A 26,662-nucleotide genomic window follows, 5' to 3' on the forward strand; every position below is an offset into this window, starting at 1 on the left:
TTTCCCACTTATGGCAGGCTCAATGTGGCTTACATGGGGCAATGGAGGGTTAAGTGACTTGCCCAGAGTCACAAGGAGCTGCCCGTGCCTGAAGTGGGAATTGAACTCAGTTCCTCAGTTCTCCAGGACCAAAGTCCACCACCCTAACCACTAGGCCACTCCTCCACTCCTCTCATTGTGAATATATAGAAAACCAGACTGTCTTGGGGTTCCCTGAGGACTGGGTTGAGAAACTCTGGGCCCTAGACCAAGAATTATTTCTTCTGTGCATTTGGTCTTTTTTTTATGTGCACACAAGCAGCTGCTTGTTACTCTTTCTACACTGCATGTTCCTACCAGTTTTCTCGAAGCAGCAGCATGTTTTATTGTATAGAGCCTTTCTTTCTTTCCTTCCTTTGAATCTAATTGGTTGACATTTTGTCACAGACGTGCTGACCTGATTTAAGAAATCTTGACTTTATTTTGCTCTTGGCCATCCCATTATTGGGTTGGGTTTAAGAAACACCTGAATGACCTAAGTCTAGATCACTGCTTCTCAGCCCCTCTCCTGGAGGCATGCCTAGCTAGTCAGGATTTCAAGATTACCACAATGAATTTGCATGAGATAAATCCAGTGGCGTTCCTAGGGGGGCTGACACCCGGGACACCTGGGGCAGATCGCCAATGCGCCCCGCCCCCCCAGCGAAAGACGCCCCCCAGGTGCATGCCGCTGGGGGGGGGGGGGTGCCGCGCGCCGGTCAGCTTCGTTCGTGTTCGTGCTCCCTCTGCACTGGAACAGGTTACTTCCTGTTCCGGGTAACCTGTTCCAGGGCAGAGGGAGCATGGAAATGAACGAAGCTGACCGGCACACAGCACCCCCCTAGCGGCGTGCACCCGGGGCGGACCGCCCCCACCGCCCCCCCCCCCCCTTGGAACGCCACTGGATAAATCTGCAAATTATGTGTCTCCAGTTCATGTATTTATCTCATGCATATTTGTTGTGGTAATTCTGAACCCTCAACTGGCTGGGCATGCCTCCAGGAGAGGGGTGAGAGCCATTTGTATAGATTCTAGAGGACAGAGACGGTGAACGTTTGTCCTCCAGTGTCAGAAACAGATTTGCCAGTAACCACAGCAAAAAGAATAGGTAAGAAAATGTAGTCTGGCATTCTGATGGTGAAATTCCATAAAACAACAACTAGTATGGATTAACTAAAAGTTACCAACTTTACCTTTCAGTTTTACAGATAGTTTAGTGAAGATGCAGGAGCTCTGCTTCAGAGTTTAAAAATATATGGGTACTTTTACTAAGGTGCGCTAATGATTAATGTGTGCTAAATGCCATGCAGCCTCCTATTTATTTATTAGGATTTATTTACCACCTTTTTGAAGGAATTCACTCAAGGCGGTGTACAGTAAGAATAGATCAAACATGATCTATTCCTATGGACTGTATGGCATTTAGCATGTGTGAAATCCATTTGCACACCTTAGTAAAAAGACCCTGAAATTAATAATCACAACACAACACCAGCTCTGCTTTCCATTCAACTATATATCCTGGACTTTGAGACTGTAACTTCTTTGCTGTACGTACAACAGTCTTTTTTTATTTTTTGTTCTAGCAAAAAAAACCAAAAAAAAAAAAACCCTGGTACTCATATAAAGGGCCATCCTTAAGGGCCTGCCTCCACATTAGCCCCCTTAACCGATCACAGAATCCATGAGAAGGCAGTATTATAAATATTACTCTAGCCTCTAAAATATACCACCTTGTTGGGAAAAGAGAAGAAGCCAGGCTTCTACAAAAACCTACACAGAAACTACATACTCATAAAATACCTCACCTTAGTTACATATGCAAGTTATGGATAGATGCTCACCAAATACAGAACAAATGAAATGTTCTGTGCAGGCAAAAACTGAATTTGAAAATCCAAAATGATGCATGCATTGTAATATTAAAGAAAGAGATGCAAAAATGTGTATCCCTCTGGACTGTGCAAAATACAAACCGTTCTATAGTCAGCATTTTGAATATCCAGGGCTAATGGAAAGTCCACTGGTTGCTGGATCTTATTTTTTTTTTTGTTACATTTGTACCCCGCGCTTTCCCACTCATGGCAGGCTCAATGCAGCTTACATGGGGCAATGGAGGGTTAAGTGACTTACCCAGAGTATGTGGGCCCCAGCTAATATTCAGCCTGGGCCTGCATAAGACAGTTATGCGAACCACCTATGCAGGCCCTGACTGAATATCAGACAGGACCCATATAACATGAGACAGGTGCCTCTGCTCCTCTTCCCCCTCCCAAAGCAACCAGTAGGCCCAGGCTGATTCTCTAACCAACCCTGTAGGCCTCCTTGTGCTTACTTAGAAGCTCCATGGTGGTCTAGGGGGACATTTTGGCAAGTCTTGCTTCTGCCTCTTTTGAGGGATATATATGGCAGACTGACCCCACAGAGTGTATTCAAGAATGCATCATGCAGGGCCAGGTGCCACCATTTTTCAAGATGGAAGTGGGCATCACTCCTGTCTTTTTTGAGGTATTTGTCTGGGGGGGGGGGGGGGGGCGCCTGGAGGGTGCCACTAGACACCAAAGATTTTTTAAAATCAGGGTCAGGGGTTTGGTTCTAGGGGAGGGAAGGGGCCACTAGACCACCAGGGATGTTTAATGTTGGGGGGTCAGAGGGAAGGAAGGGGCCATTTGACTACTGGGGATTGTCTTTTTAATTTAGGAGCAGTGGTGTTGGGTCAGGGGGAGGGAAGGTGGCCCACTAGACTACCAGGAGGGAGAGTAGCTGCTCCAGGGCTAATGCAGAAAGCTGAGTTGGGGGTTATCTCTGGGAAGGGAGGGCTTGTTGTTAGCTACCCTGCCCCCATGCAGAGGGAGAGTTAACTGTTAAACACCACCTAAGACCTGGTGGTAAACTTCTCTTTGTGCTCATGTGCTCACTTTAAAAACTCTCTGCATCTGGACAGAATAACTAATGGTCTCTTTAACAGGGGCTGCACACTGGTGTCTTATGTGTCAGTTTTGCTTCAGCACATACCCCTTTTTTTTATATGTGTGCATCAGGCAGCTCTTAAAATTCCTAGTTAACCACTCACTAAACAGGTGCTGGTGCTTCCACTAGCTTTCTGCTTTGGCATCTGAGTCCTGTCACCGAGCTCAGGAATCTTATACCCTATTAGAGGCTCCCTACAGATAGTTATCAGTCTCTCAAAATTATCTTTAAATAGATCTAAATGTAATATAAATAACAACTATACATGTTATATGGAAAAAGAACGGATCCCAGTAGAAAATTCCCAAAATGCAATTCTTTATTAAAGACTCTACCTGACATGGTCCACATTTTGCCCAACAAGGGTTGCCTCAGGGGGATATAACTAAAAACAGTAATCAAGTCATATAATTAACATACAACATATAAAAAATCAACGAGTGAGCACAATTACAAAAAGTAAATGTGACCATACATATAAGCATAACTCATGGCATTAAAAAATCAAAGAATAGAAGGGGAGGCATGTCAAGATGGCGGCCTGAGCGTTCATAGATCGCTCACGGTAGTTTTGCTGGGAGCCTAATCTTCTTTGTGCCTTACCTCTTGCTGAAATGCCTCACACCAAAAGGAAGGGGCTAGTCAAGGCAGTTAAGGGCTTGACGCCAGCGGCCCGAACTTCCTCCCTGTCCCAACAAACACTGGACCGATTCACGACGCCTATCCAAGGAAATAGGGCGGGCGAAGCCGAATTGGGAGCTATTGGAGGAGCCATATCTCCCTCGGCACTGGAAATATCACTTTCACCGCCAGATAATCGACCTCCGCCGCCAGCGATTTCGGGGTGGAGGGAGGAGGATGAAGCCACTACGGAAGGCGTGACTGGATCAAACCTTGGATGGCGCTAACTCCCCCCCCCCCCCTGAACGCTGAGGAAACTTCTTTGGAGGGGAACCCTCAGGTAGAGATAAATCTGCAGATGATATGGAAGATACTACAGGGCTTGAGCCAGACGGTAATAAAATCTGCTCGAGAGACTTCTCTGTTAGTAAGTAAAATCGACTCTTTGTCTAATTCCCTGGAAAAAACTAAACAGGAATCGGTCTTACAAACCGAAGCACTTCAGCAGGAAGTTAAATCTTTAAAATCTGTGACTGAATCTTTGGTAACAGACAAAATAGTAATCCACAAGAAAATTGAACAGTTTGAGAACTTTAATAGAAGGCTGAATCTTAGAATATTGAATTTTCCCTGGATTAAAGAATTGAGTCCTATAGAAATGTTCAAGAAATATTTAAAAGAAATCTTGTTATATCCAGATTCAGCTATTCCTCCTTTAAATAGAATATATTACCTTCCAATTCCTTTGCAAGCTGAATCTGGAGTTAAGGGCAAGACAACCGAAGTGGGGAATATATCTTTGGATCCTCAAACACAATTGGACATTTCAGTAATATTAGACTCATCTTTATTTGAAATTGAACAGCGCAGAACTCTTTTGATATCATTTGTTTTTGAACAGGACTTGAATGCTATGCTGAAGTTATATTTCAAAAATGCCATAAAAACTTTCTGTGGCCAAAGATTGTGGATATACCCAGATGTTTGTAAGACAACTCAAGATAAGAGAAAGATATTTCTTTCATATAGAGAAGAGACCCGAGCTTTGGGGGCAACATATTTACTTGCTTACCCATGTAAATGTCTGGTTAAATATATGGGAGTAAAATATACATTTTTTGAACCGGAACATCTTAAGGCGTTCTTAGCGATGAAAAAATTAACCATTACACCTGCAGAATAATTGATGTTATCTGATTATCATTAGTAGTAAGGGTAGGGAAAGGCCAGGCCATAAATGATTATTTTCTTTTTCTTGTTTGAGATCTCCTATAATTTAAATTACGCCTCCCTTGGAAGCTAGAGTTGTGGTCTAATTAATTGTATAACCTGTTCTTACTTGGTGAATCTGTGTACTTGCAAACTATTAATAATATAATTGTTTGGATTATTGATCAAGGTATATAATGTATTACTATTTACATGTTTTACGTGTAAAAATTTTTTTTGATTAAACTTAATAAATATAAAAAAAAAAAAATCAAAGAATAACCTAAAAACATGAAATGGACAAGCGTGTGTCTTGCCACATGCTTAAAAAAACAATCACATTCCTAAAAAAAGGTGAAACAAAATGTGTATCTCGGTCCTAACATTTTTTAAGCAAATTGTGTATCCCATATGCAGTGAAACAGTGAGGACTACTGGCACCTTATACCTAAAATCAGTGGTTTAGTGTACTTTTATATCAAAAAAGGCATGCCTTTGTGTGATTCAAGCAAACAAAATCATAAGGGCATTACATACCACACTTGGAAATGTATCAGACCTATATACTCCAGGGTCACTATGAATATGCTCAGTAACGCTCTAAAAACACAGACATAAAGGTTTTAAAGGTATAAAAAATAACCTCCTTGGGTCCATTAAAACTGTTAAACCACACCATTGTGACTAAATCACACAGCAGCTTTGCTCAACCACCCTGTGGAAAATACACCCATATATTCTGTCCCCTTCCAAATTATAAAAACATCATCAGTGTACCTTTTCCAGACCCCTAACTGATTACTGTACTGATGCACATTAGAAAATACTTTTTCAAAATCGGCCATGTACAGCTTGGCAATGGATTGTGCCATGGTATAACCCATCGCGGTACCTCTTATTTGCTAATAAAAAAGTCTTATCAAAATAAAAATAATTTTCTTTTAAAGGAATCTCAATTAGGGATGTTAGAAATTTGACCGTCACCTAGGGTTATTACCCCCAAAGAATGCTTCCTGAATAACATTAAGTGCGTCATCTTGCATTGGTATATAATGATTCCATATCTAAGGTTGCTAGGATACAATCTTCATCAACATTCATCTCACTGAAACAATTGATCATACATTGATGTTTTTATAATTTGGAATGGGACAGAAAATGATCTTTTTGCTTTCCTTACTTGGATCAACAGTTTAAACAGCAATTTGAATTTCCAATTAAATGATAGTAGGGATAGGATTGCTTTTCTTGATATTTTGATTGTTAAAATGGATGGTAAGTTAGTGACTGACATTTATAGAAGAAAACCCACTGACATGAAGAAATTATTGCATTATGACAGCTGTCATAATAAAGCTTTAAAAAGAAATTTGCCATACAGCCAAATTTTTCAGAGTGAAACGGCTAAATTTTCATAATGCCACATATGAAAGACAAGTAATAGACTTAAAATCAAGATTTCTTGAGAGAGGATACCCCATGAAATGCATTAATGATGGTTATAGGAGAGCACGACTTAAGAAGAGAGATGAACTCAAGAAATCTGAGAAATCTGGACAACAGAATTGTTTGTACTTTAGAATTCAACCACATGTCTAATGACAATATTAAACTTTTGAAGAAATATTGGCAATTGATTACATCAATGGATATGTTTCTGATAAGGAGTTGATGGTTGCATATAAGAGAAGTAGGAACTTGAAGGATGTTCTTGTTTCATCAGCATTCAGTAATAATTTAAGATCAGGATTGAGAAAGCTGGAATGCTGGGAATTGTTCAGTTTGTCATGTTAATAAAACTCTCAGATCTATTCTTCATCTAGTCACTGGGAAAGAGTATACACTGAAGCATTTTTCAAGCTGCAAAACCTAAAAAGTAATTTATGCTTGCTATTGCTCATGCAAACTCATATATATTGGTAAGACTGAGCAGATTTTGAATAAGAAACTGATCGAGCATTGCAGTGTTCTTAACAGAGAAGTTATAGACAAATCTTTGGTTGAATATTCTATAAGAATGAACCACAAATTTGAAGACTTCCATTTTTTTGTATTATAGATATCTAATCTACCATCCCCTGGAGAGGAGGAGACAAATTGTTGACAAGGATTCAACAGAAGATGATCAAGAACTGTGAGTCCTTGTGGTTTAAATAAGGAGCTTGATCTTCTTGCCTGTCTCTGATATGTAAATTTTTAATCTGTTTTTTGATATATGTACATTTGCTTTATTCTTCCCTGTTTGTTTATTCTGTCCCTCCATTTTACTCCCGTCCCCCTTTTTTTATTGCTTATTTATTGATTCGGAATTCACAGTATTGCTATGAGATTCATGTTGCCTTTATTCTATCTATGAACATTGTCAATCCAGGTTTCTATTTTGGTTTGGATTCCTCCTAGAGTTTTGGAATTTTATGCTTTAAATGCTGTTTTTAAAGTTTTTGGGGATATATCTGTGTTTTTCATAAATTTTTATGCCTGTCTTTCTGGGTCTGCTGATTTTTGAGCATTCTGATTGGCTGATTCGCAGCATGACATCATTGGAATGAAGATACATTCCAAACACGGAGTTTTAACTTTTTCAGTGTTTTTAACACAGTAGCATGAGAATGTGTTGCCATTTTAGAGGTATTTTGAATGTTTTTAAATGTTTGTCTGCCTATCAGGGATCTCTCTTTTCCCATTGGACAATCACATTTGAACTTTGACGTAGAAGTTCCTCATAAATAGTCCTCCCAACACAAAGTATTCTTGATGCTATTGCTACTGGCAACAAGGTAGCTGTGTTGATGCTACTAAACTTGGTGAGTTTGATATTGGAATTTTGTTTCTCATTTTGTTTTTTTAAGTTTATAAGTGCTGGTAATCATTAAAAAAAAAAAAAAAGGTTATAGGCTGCCTGAATATGGCTGTATTTTCCACTGGGTGGTTGAACAAAGCTACAAAGCTGCTGTGTGATTTAATCACAATGGTGTGGTTTAACTGTTTTAATGGACCCTAGGATATTTTTACATCTTTAAATCTTTTTACCTGTGCTTTTAGAGCTTTACTGAGCATTTCCACAGTGACCTGGTACGTTTCCAAGTGTGGTATGTAATGTCCTTAAGATTTTGTTTGTTTGAATCACACACAGGCACATCTTTTTAATACATGAGTACACTAATGCACTGATTTTACTAATGCCCTCACTGTTTCACTGCATATAGGATACACACTGCTAAAAAAAAATTTTTTTTTGAACCAAGATGCACATTTTGAGGTAAATTCTATACATGATGCTGAAAAAAGTGCTATTCGATAAGCTGTGCTTAAAGTTTGGCACGGTTTATAGAATAGCGCTTACACCTGAGATTTGTGCCTAACTTTAGGTGTGACCATTTTTACCAATTGAAACATGGTGCAAATGTACATGCCTACATTAGGTGTGTATCCCCTTTATTCTATAACAACACATATAAATGCTGGAAACACCCCAATTCCGCCCATGACCTCCCATTTCCATGCCCAATTGCAATTAAATCTAATAGCTTATTAAAAAGCCAATTATTAGTGCCAATTAGGTCATTATTCAATTAAGTTGTGTGAGCAAATTGGGCATGTGCCCAAATTTGCGTGCACAATTTTTGATGACTTTTATAGAATTAGGGAGTTTGTTTCACCTTTTTTTAGGAATGAGATTCAGGTTTTTTTAGTATGTGGCAAGACACACACTTGTCCATTTTATGCTTTTAGGTTATTCTTTGATCTGTTATGCCATTAGTTATGCTTATATGCATGGTCACGTTTACGTTTTGTAATTGTGCTTGTTATCATTTATTAAAATTTATTATACAGCTTTTCTTGTGAACAAATCAAAGTGGTTTACAGATAAAATATAATTAGTGTAAAGAAACAGTAGTTTTAAGCCTGTAAAATGTATTGGATATTTTCCTGCCTAAATTAATTTCTGTAGCTTGGCCAGCAGATGGTGCATGCTTATGCTTAAAGCTTTTACAGAGGAGTGACTTCTCTTTCTTTTAACTGGCACACAGATAATAGGAAGGGACTGTAGTGATGTAACCAGTTTTTATTTGAAACTTGAGTGCTCTGGGCTCTGATTGGCCTAGAGTTTGAAATTACCCAGCACATGCTGGCTGTTGCTTCCATTTCAGCCCGGGAGAGAAAGTGTTCTTTGCTAAAGCCCTGTAAAAAACAGTTATATTTGATAACTGGTAAACAACTATATGTCCTGATCTCCCCAGGTACTTTCTAGGAAGTATGCCATATATTTAGTTAGTTTTCTAATTGATCCATTTTTCAGTTACTTGTTACTGTTTGCTATTTGCATATTTTTTTTGTCCACTGTTCCAAGTTCTGAGAATACACACATTTGTCTGTTCATTCTGCCTGTCTGGATTGATAAAGAATCCTGGTGGTTTGTGTGTTGGGTCTGTGAGCGCTTTCTGGGAACTATGGGACCACTGGGAGTCTGGATCCAGTAACCTAGAAATTGCTGGGGATAATTTGAGAGTGGGAGACTCGCTCAGAGGTGGTTGTGACCCAGACGGTGGGAGGAGGGTGCTAGTGTACAGCACAAGTGGCAGGTGCAGGCGGACCTGAGCTGTGCAGAGGATAGACCCTCTAAGTGGCTATGGGGTAACCCCAAGTGGGTAGCTAGGCATTTTGTGACAGTGCACATAAAACTTTGCCTGGACCCTTAAACTTTACATGTTTTGGATTTGTTGATTTTTCTTTTATATGTTGTATGTTAATTATATGTTTTGATTACAATTTTAGTTATATACCCCTGAGGGAGCTTTTGTCAAGTGAAATGTGGACCACATCAAGTAGTCTTTAATAAAGTATTTTGGGAATTTTCATCTGGGATCTGTTCTTTTTCCATTGATTTGATACAGATCTGAATAGCCTCTCGAGTAAGTGTTTCACAATGTTCTATACAGGTTTCATTCTACTTTATAATTTGAAGTGAAACAGAAATCAAACAGAAAGAACATACTTTTGCTCTGTGATAACACCCTTTGACCACAACTAGGTTACATAGTTCCAGCCTTTCTGTTTTCTCTTTGAACTAGTTTACGTTAGTTTCTTAAGTTTGAACTGTTCCACACTGGAACAAATAAGTTCATACTTGTTCATATTTATTTATTTATTTTATTTGTTACATTTATGTCCCGCATTTCCCACATATTTGTAGGCTCAATGTGGCTTACATAGTACCGGAGAGGCATTACAGACTCCGGTGTAAACAAATACAAAGTGATATTGTGGTAAGATATAGTTCATTTGGCACAGCCACACTAGGGAATCGTACAACGGAAGAGTAGTGTTATGTTCATTACGTTCTTTAGTTTTGTTGTGTTGCAGAGATCAGGCATTTATGTAGGATTGGTAATGTATGCCTTTTTAAAAAAGGTTAGTTTTTAGTGCTTACCGGAAGTTTAGGTGGTCGTTGGTAGTTTTCAAGGCTTTTGGTAATGCGTTCCACAGTTGTGTGCTTATGTAGGAAAAACTGGACACGTAAGTTGATTTGTATTTGAGTCCTTTGCAGCTTGGATAGTGCAGATTTAGGTACGTTCGTGTTGATTCGGATGTGTTTCTAGTTGGTGGGTTGATCAAGTCTGTCATGTATCCTGGAGCTTCACCGTAGATAATTTTGTAAACCACAGTGCAGATTTTGAAAGCAATGCGTTCTTTGATTGGGAGCCAGTGTAGTTTTTCGCGAAGGGGTTTTGCACTTTCAAATCGCGTTTTTCCAAAGATAAGCCTAGCTGCTGTGTTTTGAGCGGTCTGAAGTTTCTTTAAGGTTTGCATCCCGCTTAAATTCCATTGCAGTAGTCTACATGGCTTAGTACCATTGATTGTATCAGGTTGTGAAATGTTCCCCTCAGGAAGAATTTTTTCATGCGTTTGAGTTTCCACGTTGAGTGGAACATTTTCTTTGTTGTGGATGTCACTTGGCTCTCTAGTGTTAAGTTGTGATCCATTGTAACACCGAGGATTTTCAGGCTCTCTGAGATAGGGAGGGTGTAATCTGGGGTGTTGATAATTGTGGGGTTATCCATGCTGTGTAGGGATGAGAGGATGAGACAGTGTGTTTTTTCTTTGTTTAGTTTTGTTGGATTATTTGTAGTAAATAATTAGCAGATTTTATACACACAGCTTCAGCTTTAGAAATGTTAATTTCTTTCTTCATCTCTCTCATACACCCCTGAATAATTCACTGCTGAGTCACTTTAAAGTTGAAGTAACAAAACATCTGTTTACTCACAGTTTGTAGTTAGATTATATTCAGACAGGCTTATATATACATAATACTATACATTTGGATTATCAGCTCTTTCCATGTGCTTAGATGGTAATGGATGCTCACATCACCATAGATCCTCTCAGGTTAGGAGAGATCATGAGCTCCATGTGCTGTGCCTAACCCCCACAGGAAGTTGCATGGGTGTGACCTCTCTAAGCAATTTACATCAGAGGTCACAGAGTAATCACAGAGAAAAAACATTTCTGACAGGCAATGCATGTTAAATACAATACATTCCAACAAACCCCTTCTCATGCATAACTGTCATGCAATTATTAATTCACACAAAGTCCAAGCTTTATACGCAGATTCTCAAAATGTTCTCTGGGTAACGGTTTGGTCATGATGTCAGCTGTCATCTCACTGGTGTGACAATAGTGTAGACTGATGACCCCTTCTTTCGCCAACTCTCGCACGTTGTGGTATTTCGTTGCGATGTGCTTGGTGCGTGACTGAACCTTGTCATTCTGTGACAGTCGGATGCAGCTCTGATTATCTTCCATTATCTGGATTGGTCTCTTTTCAGCTATTCCAAAATCCAGCAAAAGTTTTTCAATCCACATCAGTTCTCTGCATGCTTCTGATACAGCCACATATTCAGCTTCTGTAGAAGACAGACTCACAATACTTTGTTTATGACTGGCCCATGAAATTTGTACATTTCCATACATAAACACATATCCACTTGTGGATTTATAATCAGAATGATCCCCTGCCCAATCTGAATCACAGTAACATATTAGTTTTGGATTACTATTGGCTGAAATCTTTAATTTACAATCAATGGTACCCTTTAAATACCTTACCATCCTTTTAACTGCAGTCCAATCTGATTTGGTAGGTGAGCTGACCCTTCTGCTCAAAATTCCTACTGCATTTGCTATATCAGCCCTGTATGTGGTAGTCAGATATAAAAGCTTACCTATGGCTGATCTATATTGGATGTTTTCTGGTAAAGGTTCTCTTACTGTTTCATCCTTCAGAAAATCAGTGATCATGGGAGTGCTTACAACTTGGGCATCTTGCATACCTAAACTTTCAATAAGCTCATTTATTTTCTGCTTCTGGCTTAGAAGATAAGAACCATCATTTTGTTTCTCAATTTCTATACCAAGATAGTATGACACATTACCAAGTTCTTTTATCTCAACATTCAGGTTTAAATATTTTACAATGTCCTTGTACTCTTGCTCACTTTCGCTTGCAATGAGCAGATCATCAACAAAAGCTAAAATGTATGCATATTGTCCATTTCTGCACCTAGTGTACAAGCATTTATCTGCTTCACCTTGCTTAAATCCTAAATTTGTCAATATTTCATGCAATTTGTCATTCCAACATTTTGCACTTTGCTTTAATCCATAAAGACCTTTGTTTAATTTACACACTAGCTGTCTTTGTTTTGTATTTATGAAACCTGTTGGCTGTTCCATGTACAAGTCTTCAGTTATATCTCCATGAAGAAATGCTGTTTTCACATCAATGTGGTTGACTTGCATGCCTTTTGAGACTGCAATGCTCAGAAGTGTTCTAATTGTCGTGTGTTTCACTACAGGTGCAAACACTTCATCAAAATCTTCTCCATATTTTTGAAGATATCCCTTTGCGACTAATCTGGCTTTATACCTTTCCACTTTTCCTTGTGCATTCCTTTTTAACTTGAATACCCATTTGCATCCTATAGCTTTCTTGCCAGGAGGTAATTTTGTAAGAATCCAAGTATTATTTTTATGCAATGCATCAATTTCTTCTTGTGCAGCTTTACGCCATTCAGCAGCTTCTTCTGCTGGCATTTTCTCAATCTCATCCCATGTTAAGGGCTCTTGAGCTTCTGCTGACTTTGTTAGGTAAGACAGTCTTGGGGGTGGAACACCTTTGTTTTCCCTGGATGAGCGTCTGACAACAGGTTGGTCCGACCTTTCCGCATCCTCTAAATCTGAGAGTCCTTCTCCAATTGATTCCCCTTCTCCAACTGTACTGTCTTCTTCAATGATCCTTTCTGTGTCTGCTTCCTCTGCCTGTTCCTCGTTAGATACAGATGAGTTGCTTTCAGACATCTGCCTTGGTATGGCATTTATATACACTGGCATGTCTATTATGGTTCTAGTTTCATATTCTGGATGATAAGGCTCATCTGGGATAATCCAGCCTTTATCAACCCTTTTGTTTTCATCAAAATATGTAACATGTCTTATGTCAACAATGCCAGTTTTCAGATTCAAAATTCTATATCCTTTGTGTCCTGGAGCATAGCCAACTAAAATGCCCCTTTCTGTTGTGGAATCCAGCTTATGCCTTCTTTGCTTTGGTACATGAGCATATGCTGTACTTCCAAATGTTCTTATGTGTGACAGGTTTGGCTTCCTACCATGCCATGTCTCATGTGGTGTGCGCTCAGCGCCTTTAGTTGGCATTCTGTTTTGTAGGTACACTGCTGTGAGAATGGCTTCCCCCCATAGTCTTTTAGGGAGATTGCTATCTGACAGCATACATCTGGTCATTTCCACAAGTGACCTAAATTTTCTCTCTGCAACAGAATTTTGCTCTGGTGTATAAGCTACTGTTGTGATATGCTGAATGCCTTCTTGTTCTAGAAATGTGCGCATGCTTTGTGAAGTGAACTCACCACCATTGTCGGTCTGAAGAACCTTTGGTTTTCTTTCAAATTTATTGCTCACCATGGCTACGTATTTCTTCAGCATGTCTGTGACTTGACTTTTTTCTTTCAGCAAATAGGCCACACAATATCTAGAGAAATCATCCAAGAATATTAGCACAAATCTGTTATTTCCCAATGATGGGATATTAAACGGTCCACATAAGTCACTGTGTATTAAGTCCAGTACTTTATTACTCCTATTTCCTGTGTATGCAGGAAATGAGGGTCTCACACCTTTTTAAGTAACACAGTCTATGCATTTCTCCATTTTACCAGTATCTGCACTTATCTGAATGCCTGTGGCAAGTTGCTTACTGTAAAGATCCTGGATCACCTTAAAATCACGATGTCCCAGGCGGCGGTGCCAGATTTCCAGACTACATTTACCATCATTCTTCCTTACTTGCGCCATATGTGAGGCTTCACCTGAAATTCTCAGTTTATAAACATCATTATGCATAAAAGCTTCAGCATACACTTCATCATTTTTAGAGATTGTGCACTTATTGTTTTCAAAATGAATCGCAAATCCCTTCTTATCTAATGTAGATACACTAAGCATATTGCAAACTGCTTGGGGAATATACAAGACATCACTTACAGGAATTTCTTTAACTTCATTAGACACTTTGCATTTTAAGAATCCAATGCCTTTTGCTTGGATCTGAGTAGTCCCTGCGTTTGCAGTTTTAAGAATACCTTCTTCTGGACTCATTTCCTGAAAGAAATCCTTAGAATTGGTTAAATGGCATGTGCTCCCCGAATCCAAAATCCAAGTACTTTCATTTGAATTATTATTTACCATAGTCAAAGATTTTTCTACCATTAGAAAGCTCTTATGTTTATTATTGTCCTTCATACATTTCCTGGTTGGAGAATTCTTTTGTTCCATTGGCTTAGGTGAGCTAGAGGGGGTGTTTTGTGTTTCCTTACACCATTTAGATACATGTCCCTCCTTTCCACATGAGTAGCAAATCAGCTTGCCCTTGGGTGGAGTTTTCCCATAGCTCCGCCTTCCTCTGTTCTTTGCCAAGAAATTTGTTTCATTTCTCTCTGACTGACTTTGAGAACACTTCTCCTCAGAATCATTAATTATGCATTCCTGCCTCAGTTTTGATGCTGCCTGTTCAAAAGATTGCCCTTCAATGGCTTCATTTACAGACCTAAAAACATCAAACTTCTTTGATAGTGAGGTAAAAAGAAATGCTCTTTTCAATGCATCACACATGGGAATTCCAGAAAGTTCTAGCTTTTGAAATGAAGACATAAGATGCATAATGTGATCATTACACTTACTTTTATCCCTTAATTTGGTTTCATTCAACTCTGCCAACCAAATTGGTTGCTGTTTTGCATATGTAGTTGCATACATAGTTCTCAGTTTATATAAAATGTCCTTTGGTGTATCTTTTCCCTCCACTAATATGGCTTGTTTCTCTGAGAGAGCTTCCAAAAACATGCACTTCACATAATAGTTTGCATTGTCCCATTCAGCCATATTTTCAGCTGTTCTGTTTTGGTCTAAGCATATATTTAATTTCTTTGCTTGAAGGAGACATATGAATCTTAGTTCCCACTGCTGATAATTAAATTCAGTTAATTTAGGCACCTTGAGAGAGTAGAAAAATGGTGAATTTCCTCCCTCAGCCATTTTCTTAGCCTTCTGTTTGGTGTGTGGGGGGGGGGGGGGGGGAGAGAGACAGACTGAATCTTACTTTTAAAACTTAAGAGAAAAATGTGGCTTTTTTACTGCCTGGTAATATTTCTCTTCTTTTTCAATTCCTGGCCCTGGGCCCATAACCCTTTTGTTGGATTATTTGTAGTAAATAATTAGCAGATTTTATACACACAGCTTCAGCTTTAGAAATGTTAATTTCTTTCTTCATCTCTCTCATACACCCCTGAATAATTCACTGCTGAGTCACTTTAAAGTTGAAGTAACAAAACATCTGTTTACTCACAGTTTGTAGTTAGATTATATTCAGACAGGCTTATATATACATAATACTATACATTTGGATTATCAGCTCTTTCCATGTGCTTAGATGGTAATGGATGCTCACATCACCATAGATCCTCTCAGGTTAGGAGAGATCATGAGCTCCATGTGCTGTGCCTAACCCCCACAGGAAGTTGCATGGGTGTGACCTCTCTAAGCAATTTACATCAGAGGTCACAGAGTAATCACAGAGAAAAAACATTTCTGACAGGCAATGCATGTTAAATACAATACATTCCAACAAGTTTTAGTTGCAGGGCCGGTCTTAGCAAGTGCGGGGCCCTATGCAGACCAATTTGGTGGGGCCCCATCCTAGCCCCGCCCCCAGCCCAAGCTAAACTTGTACAGAAAAACTGATTGAAATAATAAGCACAATGCTATCATGAACCCCTCCCAGAAATTATTCAGTTCAAGTCCACTAGAATTAGTAGTTCCAATTCTCATAACCCCGGGGGGGTCAGAGGTGCGGACACACAATCTCTCCACTGCAAAACAATATACACAAACTTGTTCAAAAACACACTCATAACCTTACAAAATCATAACAGCACTAATTCCAAGGACAGGACGAGCTAGAACCTTATGCGTGGAAAGACAGCACTGTAATTACACCAGGCTCTAAAACACCAATACACTACCTCGTGAAAAAAACAAAACAAAAAGGGCTGCAAATGGTACATGCTAGCAGGATACTGCACCTTGATCACGCATGAAAAACACATGACACAACAGACATGAAGGCAAAATAAACTGGAAAGTTACCTCAAGAAGTCAGACTCAGCATGCAGCAATACTAGAAAAATTGAAACTTACATGCAAAATATCACAGATGCACATTTCCAAAAGCTGACATATTCCAATTAATACATTCTGAATAAAATACTTTTTTCTACCTTTGTTGTCTGATCATTTGTTTTTTTTTCTATTCGCTTTGGTCCCAGTGTCTTCTGTTTTATGCAGTGTCTTCTTTCCATTTGATATTTTTTCTCTCACCATGTCCACCATCCTCCTGTGTCCTTATGCGTCCTGTCTACCATCTCTATGTGCATCTCCTTCCTTTATCTTTCCTTCCCTCCATTCCTGCCCAACATTTCTCCTCTCTCCCCTGCCCTCCATGTCCAGCAATTTCTCCTCTCTCCCTGAGCCCTGCCCTCCCATCCATGCTCCTCTCCCCTGCCCCCTCCATTCATCATCCCTATCCAGCAATTCCCCTCTCTCCCTGAGCCCCCTCCCATCTATGCTCCTCTCCCCTGCCCCCTCTATTCCATTCATCATCCCTATCCAGCAATTCCCCTCTCTCCCTGAGCCCCCTCCCATCCATGCTCCTCTCCCCTGCCCCCTCCATTCATCATCCCTATCCAGCCATTACCCTCTCTCCCTGAGCCCTGCCATCCAAGTTCAGGTCCTCTCTCCCTTACCCTCCCGCTCCCACGTTCAACTGCCTGCCCATCCTGGTGCCCTCTTTTTCACCCCCCCCCCCAAACCAAGGATGGCTCTTTTTTTTTTTTTTTTTAAGTTTACCCGCCTCCATCGCCGGAATCCAAGCGTCACTAAAAGCGTTCCTCCTCTCCCGAGTCCCACTCTCTAGCAGAACGCAGCAGAACTGGAGCTCTTCCTGATTCGTTCATTCTCAGTGTCCCACCCTCGAGGACATCGGGGGGACTCGGGAGAGGAGGAGCGCTTTCAGTGACGCTCGGATTCTGGCGAGGCGGCGACGGAGGGTAAAGTTAAAAGGAAAATGAAGATCCTTGTGGCCAGGAAGAGGCTGACTGAGGTGTGCCGCGCGGGGCCCCCCTAAGCGCGGGGCCCTATGCGGCCACCTTGGTCGCCTCGGCTTAAGACCGGCCCTGTTTAGTTGAAATGCATTTGCCCAAGAGTCCATGATGTTCAAGCTGATCTTGATTTCGTTGGTGATTTCTGTCAGTTTAGATTTGTAAGGAATGAATATTGTGACATCGTCTGCATAAATGAAAGGGCCTTGGTTGGATAAGGACTTGGCTAGTGGGGTCATCATTAGGTTGAAGAGGATCGGTGATAGCAGTGATCCTTGTGGTACTCCACAGTCTGCTTTTCACAGTGATGATATGTTTGAGTTTGATTTTACTTGATATGTTCTTGTGGTTAGGAAACCCTTGATCCAGCTAAGTATGTTTCCACCAATCCCAAACTTATCTAGTAATCTTATTAATATATTAAGGTTTACCATGTCGAATGCACTAGACGTGTCGAGTTGGAGGAGGAGGATGTTTTTGCCTATTGCTATTTCCTGCTTGAATTTGGCTAGGAGAGTGAGTAGTACTGTTTCTGTGCTGTGGAGGGGGTGAAAACCTGTCTGTGATTCATGTAATATTGAGAATTTGTTTATATAATCTGTGAGTTGTTTGGCTACCATGCTTTCCATCAGTTTGACTGACAACAGAATGGATGCTACTGGATGGTAGTTAGTGATTTCATTTATTTTTTTTCTTGGTGTCTTTTGGTATCAGAGTGAGTAGGATATTGCCATTTTCCTTAGGGAAGAGACCTTTGCTGAAGCATGTAGTTTAGATGGGATGTAAGGTCTGCTATGAAGCGGTCAGGGGTGGATTTCATTACGAAGTTGGGACAGGTATCTAATTTACAGTGAGTGTTGGAGAACCTGCTGATCGCCTGTGCAACTGCATCAACGGTAAGAAGGGTGAATTTTAACCAGGTTCGGTCAGCCGGGTATTCTCCAGTGGTTGGGTACAACTCATTAAGGAAGATTTCGATGTCAGTGTTGTCCTGAGGTAGCGTGTTGCGTAGGTTTGCAATTTTTTCATTGAAATACTTAGCAAGTTTGTCTGTAGATGAGATGTCTGTATTCGATGTAGTGACCAAGTTGGTGTCTAGGAGTTTGTTCACGAGCTGGTATAATTTCTTCGTGTCTTTGTAATCTGTCCCTATTTTAGTTTTATAGTATGATCTTTTGGTCTGTCTTATTGCGTATTTGTATTTTCTTTGTGATTGTTTCCATGTGTTGAGTGTGTGTTTATCTTTTGTTTTTCTCCATGCTCTATCGAGTTTCCTGGATTGTGTTTTTAGCTTTTTCAGTTCATCATTGAACCATTGTATCGAGTTATGCTTACGTGAAGTTCTTGTTCGTAAGGGTGCTATTTCGTCTAGTATACATTTGCACCTTTTATCCCATTCCACGACGTAATATATGGAGTCTATTTGTGCTGTCCATTCATTGTTGTATTTCTGTTGCCAGAATGTTTTCGTGTCTACTTGATTTCTTATGCTGTAGGATATGTGTTCTTGTATTTGGTGTAATCCCTTCTACCGCCAATATAGGGATACATTTAATTTGTATTGATCAGTCCAGGGTGTTTCTGTCCATTTAATATCTGTTATTATTAGGTTCTGGTCAGAGGCGTAGCTAGGTTTTGACGTCTGGGGGAGCAGACTTTTGTAAAATAGGCGCCAGAAGGGTAGGCCGACCATAGCATCCCACAGCACAGAAGGTGCAACTAGACATTCCTAGAAAAGTCAAGGCACTGCTAATGCGCCCCAAGCCTAGGGGACACTGGTGGCTGCTTTAGAACAGTGTAGAAAAATGAGCACAAAATACAGATATTATAACTGCGGTTTCTACCAGCTATAAATTTTTAAGCTGTTTTAGTGATGTTCAATTTTTATTTCATGATATTTATATCTAAATATGGGAAGCTTTTGAATAAATTAAAAAGCTATCAAATAAGTAAAAAAGAAAACAAAATCTTTGTCCTCCATCTTTTAAGGCACTGCCTGCCCAACTGGAACTAGATAGGAACACCCCATCTCCTGATTTCTTCAATCTACTTGGACATCGCCCCTTGCTTCCCTGGCCCCCCTTCTCTTTGGGTCTCCCTTGCTTCCCCCCCTCCGAAATCTTCCTGTTGCTTCCCTTGAAGACCCCTCTTCTTTTGACTAACTTGGTCTGCCTTCCCCAAACACCACACACAGTGTATTTTATATCCATTATGTCCCCCTTTTTAAATTTATTTTATGGGCAAAAGAAGAAGACAGAAAGAGTGAGAGAGAGAGTGTGTGTGTCTGTCTCCCCTTTTTTTAAATTTTATTTTATAGGCAAAAAAAAGACCTGTGTGTCTGCCCCCCCCCTCCTGACCATCAATTGCCTTCTATAAGTTAACCCCCTCGCTCTCCTCCTCTCCTCCCTGAGAAACAAAACAGCTAGGAAGAACCAAATTCCATCCCCAGGCAGAAGCCCAGATTCCTCTCCCACCACCACCAAACACAGTCAGCCAGCCAGCACGGCGGTCCCTTACCTTGTCAGACTCAGAGTCAAGAAGAGCTCAGCAACTGAAGCTGCCTGAGGCCGAGAGAGGCTCCGTGTCCAAGCGTTGACACTACAGCTGGGCTGAGACAATCAGTCTGCACTGGTGCTGGTGGTGCCTGCCAAACACTGCGCCGACCTGCACTGTGTGTGTGCCCGAGGAGGGACGACGACCCCTGGGCCTGCCGCCTGACTGAGGAGGATAGAGGAGTCGGCTCTGGCTGGTGGCTCTGCAGTCTGCGGGTCCGTCGGAAAAAGAAATGAGGGGTCGGAGGAAGTAACGTCGTCCATCGACGTCAAGAGTGCCGGTGGGAAGTTCTCAGCATGCAGCTCTGTTTTCCCTTCCCGGCGCCGGCGGTGCTGTTAAAGCAGCAGCAGGGCAGGAGACAGTCACTGATTCGGCGTTACGTTAGCAGCGGCGCAGGGAGTCAGCATTTGTTTTGCATCGGACTCCATGCGGGAAGGCAGGAGCAGCAGCGCATGCGTTTAGGCGCCATTCATTTTTAGAAATCTATTTGGGGGAGCGACCGCTCCCCCTGTGCCCCACCTAGCTACGCCACTGGTTCTGGTCTGTTGAAAGTTTGTGTGAGATAAGATGAAGTGTGTGCCCTTTGACGTGGGTTGCTTGCATTTGTGGCCATTTGAGATCCCATAGGTGGAGGAATTCCTTACATTCTCGTGTGTTGATTGAGTTTAGGTCTTCTAAGTGAAGGTTGATGTCTCCTAATACTAGTACATTGGAGTTGGTTACACATGTGTTTGAAATGAAGTCCATGAAGTTAGTCTGGCCTTCGTTCCAATTACTTGGAGGTCTGTAAAACAAGGCACAATTCAAATGATTGTGTAGGGTTTTGTTGTGGATTCTGATTGAGGCAATTTCAAGTTGAGGTGTCATGGACTCGGAAGTGGTTTTGGTGGTAAAGTGGGATTGATAGATTAGTGCTATGCCTCCACCTCTCTTTTCCTTTCTGGTCCAGTGTGTAATTTTGTATCCTGGAGGGCACAGGACAGGTCTAGGATTATGGGGTCCTTTTGGTCGTGGATCCAGGTTTCACTGATGAAGAGTAGGTCAAGGTCTTCTGCCATGATCCAGTCTGTTAGTATTGCTGTTTATTTATTTGATATATTTCATATCAAAAGGGTATCTAGGTGGTTTACAACTTTAAAAAGTTAAAACAAAATGAGGGGAGTGAAACAATGAACCTAAGACATGGGGAGGGGGTGAGGAAGGGTGATGGAAAAGCAAGGGAAGATTTTAGGACAAAAGGTAAAAGTTACAATCTATTCAGAAGGTTCCATAGGTTATAAAATGTCAGAAATCCGGGGGGGGGGGGGGGGGGGGGGGGAGGGGTGTGTGACACTATCACTCCCAGTGGGCTTGAGATAGAAACATTCCTTCACCACAACCCCCTTTCCTCCTACTGCACAGGTTCTCAGTTCAGCTGAAAGGAACAGTTTATATACTTCGTCAAAGCCAAAAGAGGGGTCTGACTGTTTCAGATTCTGCATTTGGATGCCAGCCAAAAGTAGAGACCAAGGGGTTGGATGAGGTTAGAACAGCTGTTCTCTCTGCCTCCACCAGGGAAGAGAAAATAGTTGAATTTATAATGCACACATACACTTGTCTGTTTACCCTGACACAATTACATGGGATTTTCTCCATAGATATTTCATAATTAGGCAATATTCTGGTTTGGAGCACTTCTTTTGTGGTTCTCAGAACTAATGGACCTTTTCATCATTTCTCTTCACATCCATGTTGGGGATATAACCATGTTGGGAATGGTATTTAATAGTTATGAGAGGAAAAAAACTGAAACAAATCCCAGTGAACCTGGAAAATGTATAGGACAAGCTAGCACCTGGACTGAATGGTATACACACCAGAGTTATCACATAACTAAGAAATAAAATTGCAGATCTATTACTAATAATTTGTAACCTATCATTAAAATTAGCTATAGTATGTGAAGACTGGAGCATGGTCAAAGTAATTCTAGTTTTTAAAAAAGGGCTATAAAATTCTGAATGGAGATTGAGGACTGGAAGGTGAGAGAGTAGGAAAAATCTAGTTATGGGTGCATACAGAGAAGAGAAGAGAGAAACTGCCAGATTTGCCTTTATTTGATGGCTTGACACCTAGGGGTAATACCACAAGACTACCACTAGTGTTCCAGAGATGTCATTTTGAATCTGGGCCCTGCATGGAGCAGGAATAACTGAGGATGACTGCCGCTTCCCACTGATGCCTGTACTGCCCACTCCCCCACGTCTTGCATGTGCTCAGTTCAATTGGCACAAACATGCATGTGTGCATGGGGATTCTGGTTGAATTGAGCATGCGCGGGGGACAGTGCTGGTGTCGGCAGCTGGATACATGCTGGTGACTGGCGTGGGGATGAGACTGCTCGGGCCTCAGGAGACTCCAACTAAAAGGAAAAATTCCCGGACATGAACACCACCAACAAAAAGAGGAAAACAACAACAACAACAACAATCTCAACCACCGAAGAAATAGACAACCAATAAAAATAAACACAACGAACCTCCCTACAGAACCACACCGCTCAATCCAACTAGGATACATCAATGCAAGATCAGCAGTAAGCAACTCAGTAGATATACTAGACTGGATCACCACAGACAATTTAGACCTTCTATTTATCACAGAAACCTGGTTCCACAGCCCCACAGACCCCGCCATCTTAGAAACATGCCCACCAGAATACAAAATCACCCACTGGACTCGAAATGGAAAAAGAGGGGGCGGAATAGCCATAATTTACAAACCCGAATTCACCATCACAACCACGGGTGAATCTACCTCACCACAACTTGAAATTGCCTCGACAAGAATTAATCATCCAAACCTAATAGGACACCTTAACGCAATCTTATTCTATAGACCACCAGGAAAATGGCAAGACTCCCAAACACAACTAATGGACTTCATCTCGAACACTTGTGTATCTGCCTCAAACATCCTTATAATAGGAGACATCAACCTACACCTTGAAGATGACACCTCAACAGGCACACGAGAATGCAAAGAATTCTTAAAACTCTGGGACCTGCACGCACCCAACACGCAACCAACACACAAAAAAGGACACACACTAGACATCATAACACACAAATTTGACCCGGATTCTACTATCATACTTACTGACACAAGATGGACACCCACGATATGGTCAGACCACCATAAAGCAAATGTCTCTCTCTACTGGCGAAAAACACATATAAGCACAATCAATAAACATGAGCGAACAACATACACCACGAGAGGAAAAATAGACCCCATAACATTCTGGCAACAGATCTACCAGAACGAATGGTCAACAAATGCTGACACCATCCAATTCCTCCAAGAATGGGACGAATTATGTACAACAACATTAGACAAAATTGCCCCAATCCAAACCAGAACATCACACAGGAAAAAACCAAACCCATGGTTCACCGAAGAGCTGAAAAAACTTAAAACACAAGTTAGGAAACTAGAACGCGCATGGAACAAAAAGAGAGATGAACAAACACTAAATGCCTGGAAACTACTTCGGAGGAAATACAAATATACCATAAAACAGACTAAAAGACTACATTACAAAACAATAATAGGACCAAATTACAAAGACACACATAAACTCTTCGACCTTGTGAACAAACTATTAGACACCACACCAGTTACAAACAGCAAAAACATCCCAGATGTTGACAACTTTGCGAAATACTTCAAGGAGAAAATTATACAACTACGACTTAAAATACCCGCCAGCCCTATTGAATACGCCACACTTCTAGACTGTCTAGACCCAGAAGACGGAACATACCCAGCAGACAGAACTTGGACCGAATTTGAACTAATATCAGAAGACCTCATCTCTGAAACACTTAAAAGATTTGCCAAATTCCACTGCAAACTAGACATATGCCCAAACAACCTCATGCAATCAGCTCCTCAACAATTCAAAATAGACTTAACGAATCACGTAAACTTCATGCTACAAAACGGACTTTTCCCTAAAGAAAAAGGAAAACTTTTACTCACCCCAATACCCAAAGATACAAAGAAAAGCGCAAGCGAAATAACCAATTACAGACCAGTAGCATCCATACCACTAATAACCAAAACAACCGAAGGAATGGTAACTAAACAACTCACAAACTATCTAAACAAACACTCAATACTGCATGATGCCCAATCAGGATTCCGATCGAATCACAGCACAGAGACAGTATTAATCACTCTCATGACTAAATTTAAACAAATGATTGCAACCGGCAACAATATACAGTGGTGGAAATAAGTATTTGATCCCTTGCTGATTTTGTAAGTTTGCCCACTGACAAAGACATGAGCAGCCCATAATTGAAGGGTAGGTTATTGGTAACAGTGAGAGATAGCACATCACAAATTAAATCCGGAAAATCACATTGTGGAAAGTATATGAATTTATTTGCATTCTGCAGAGGGAAATAAGTATTTAATCCCTCTGGCAAACAAGACCTAATACTTGGTGGCAAAACCCTTGTTGGCAAGCACAGCGGTCAGACGTCTTCTGTAGTTGATGATGAGGTTTGCACACATGTCAGGAGGAATTTTGGTCCACTCCTCTTTGCAGATCATCTCTAAATCATTAAGAGTTCTGGGCTGTCGCTTGGCAACTCGCAGCTTCAGCTCCCTCCATAAGTTTTCAATGGGATTAAGGTCTGGTGACTGGCTAGGCCACTCCATGACCCTAATGTGCTTCTTCCTGAGCCACTCCTTTGTTGCCTTGGCTGTATGTTTTGGGTCATTGTCGTGCTGGAAGACCCAGCCACGACCCATTTTTAAGGCCCTGGCGGAGGGAAGGAGGTTGTCACTCAGAATTGTACGGTACATGGCCCCATCCATTCTCCCATTGATGCGGTGAAGTAGTCCTGTGCCCTTAGCAGAGAAACACCCCCAAAACATAACATTTCCACCTCCATGCTTGACAGTGGGGACGGTGTTCTTTGGGTCATAGGCAGCATTTCTCTTCCTCCAAACACGGCGAGTTGAGTTCATGCCAAAGAGCTCAATTTTTGTCTCATCTGACCACAGCACCTTCTCCCAATCACTCTCGGCATCATCCAGGTGTTCACTGGCAAACTTCAGACGGGCCGTCACATGTGCCTTCCGGAGCAGGGGGACCTTGCGGGCACTGCAGGATTGCAATCCGTTATGTCGTAATGTGTTACCAATGGTTTTCGTGGTGACAGTGGTCCCAGCTGCCTTGAGATCATTGACAAGTTCCCCCCTTGTAGTTGTAGGCTGATTTCTAACCTTCCTCATGATCAAGGATACCCCACGAGGTGAGATTTTGCGTGGAGCCCCAGATCTTTGTCGATTGACAGTCATTTTGTACTTCTTCCATTTTCTTACTATGGCACCAACAGTTGTCTCCTTCTCGCCCAGCGTCTTACTGATGGTTTTGTAGCCCATTCCAGCCTTGTGCAGGTGTATGATCTTGTCCCTGACATCCTTAGACAGCTCCTTGCTCTTGGCCATTTTGTAGAGGTTAGAGTCTGACTGATTCACTGAGTCTGTGGACAGGTGTCTTTCATACAGGTGACCATTGCCGACAGCTGTCTGTCATGCAGGTAACGAGTTGATTTGGAGCATCTACCTGGTCTGTAGGGGCCAGATCTCTTACTGGTTGGTGGGGGATCAAATACTTATTTCCCTCTGCAGAATGCAAATAAATTCATATACTTTCCACAATGTGATTTTCCGGATTTAATTTGTGATGTGCTATCTCTCACTGTTACTAATAACCTACCCTTCAATTATGGGCTGCTCATGTCTTTGTCAGTGGGCAAACTTACAAAATCAGCAAGGGATCAAATACTTATTTCCACCACTGTACTCCTTCTACAATTTGATATGTCAAGTGCCTTCGACATGGTTGACCACGAAATCCTATTACACATATTCGAATATTTTGGCATTGGAGGAAATGTCCTAAACTGGTTCAAGGGGTTCCTAACCCAACGGTCATATCAAGTCACATCGAACTCAACAACGTCTGCTGCATGGACACCTGAATGTGGAGTACCACAAGGATCACCCCTCTCACCAACCATTTTCAACCTAATGATGACCCCCTTGGCAAAACTCCTATCAAACCACAACCTCAACCCATATATATACGCCGACGATGTAACAATATACATCCCTTTCAAACAAGACATTAAAGAAATCTTCAATGAAATCAACCAAAGTCTACACATCATGAACACATGGGCAGATGCATTTCGTTTGAAACTAAATGCAGAAAAAACTCAATGCCTGATACTCACTTCCCAGTACAACACGAATGAATTCACCGCTATAAACACACCTAAACTAAACCTTCCAATCTCAGAAACGTTAAAAATCCTTGGAGTCACTATCGACCGCCACCTAACACTCGAAACTCATGCAAACAATACAACCAAAAAGATGTTCTACAGCATGTGGAAACTGAAAAGAATAAGACCATTCTTCCCAAGATCCGTCTTTCGCAGCCTAGTGCAATCCCTCGTACTCAGCCATCTGGACTACTGCAACTCACTATA

The 26,662-nt window shown here is 41.1% G+C and overlaps 1 protein-coding gene across 3 annotated transcripts in view; it reads right to left on the reverse strand.

The window, feature by feature from the left end:
* Positions 1 to 26,662, reverse strand: part of COL8A1 (collagen type VIII alpha 1 chain) — a 205,203-nt gene that overhangs the window by 4,088 nt on the left and 174,453 nt on the right. The gene's annotated exons all lie outside the window — the stretch shown is intronic.

The sequence above is a fragment of the Microcaecilia unicolor genome, chromosome 5 (genome assembly GCF_901765095.1).
Source record: "Microcaecilia unicolor chromosome 5, aMicUni1.1, whole genome shotgun sequence".
In the NCBI taxonomy this organism is placed as follows: domain Eukaryota; kingdom Metazoa; phylum Chordata; class Amphibia; order Gymnophiona; family Siphonopidae; genus Microcaecilia; species Microcaecilia unicolor.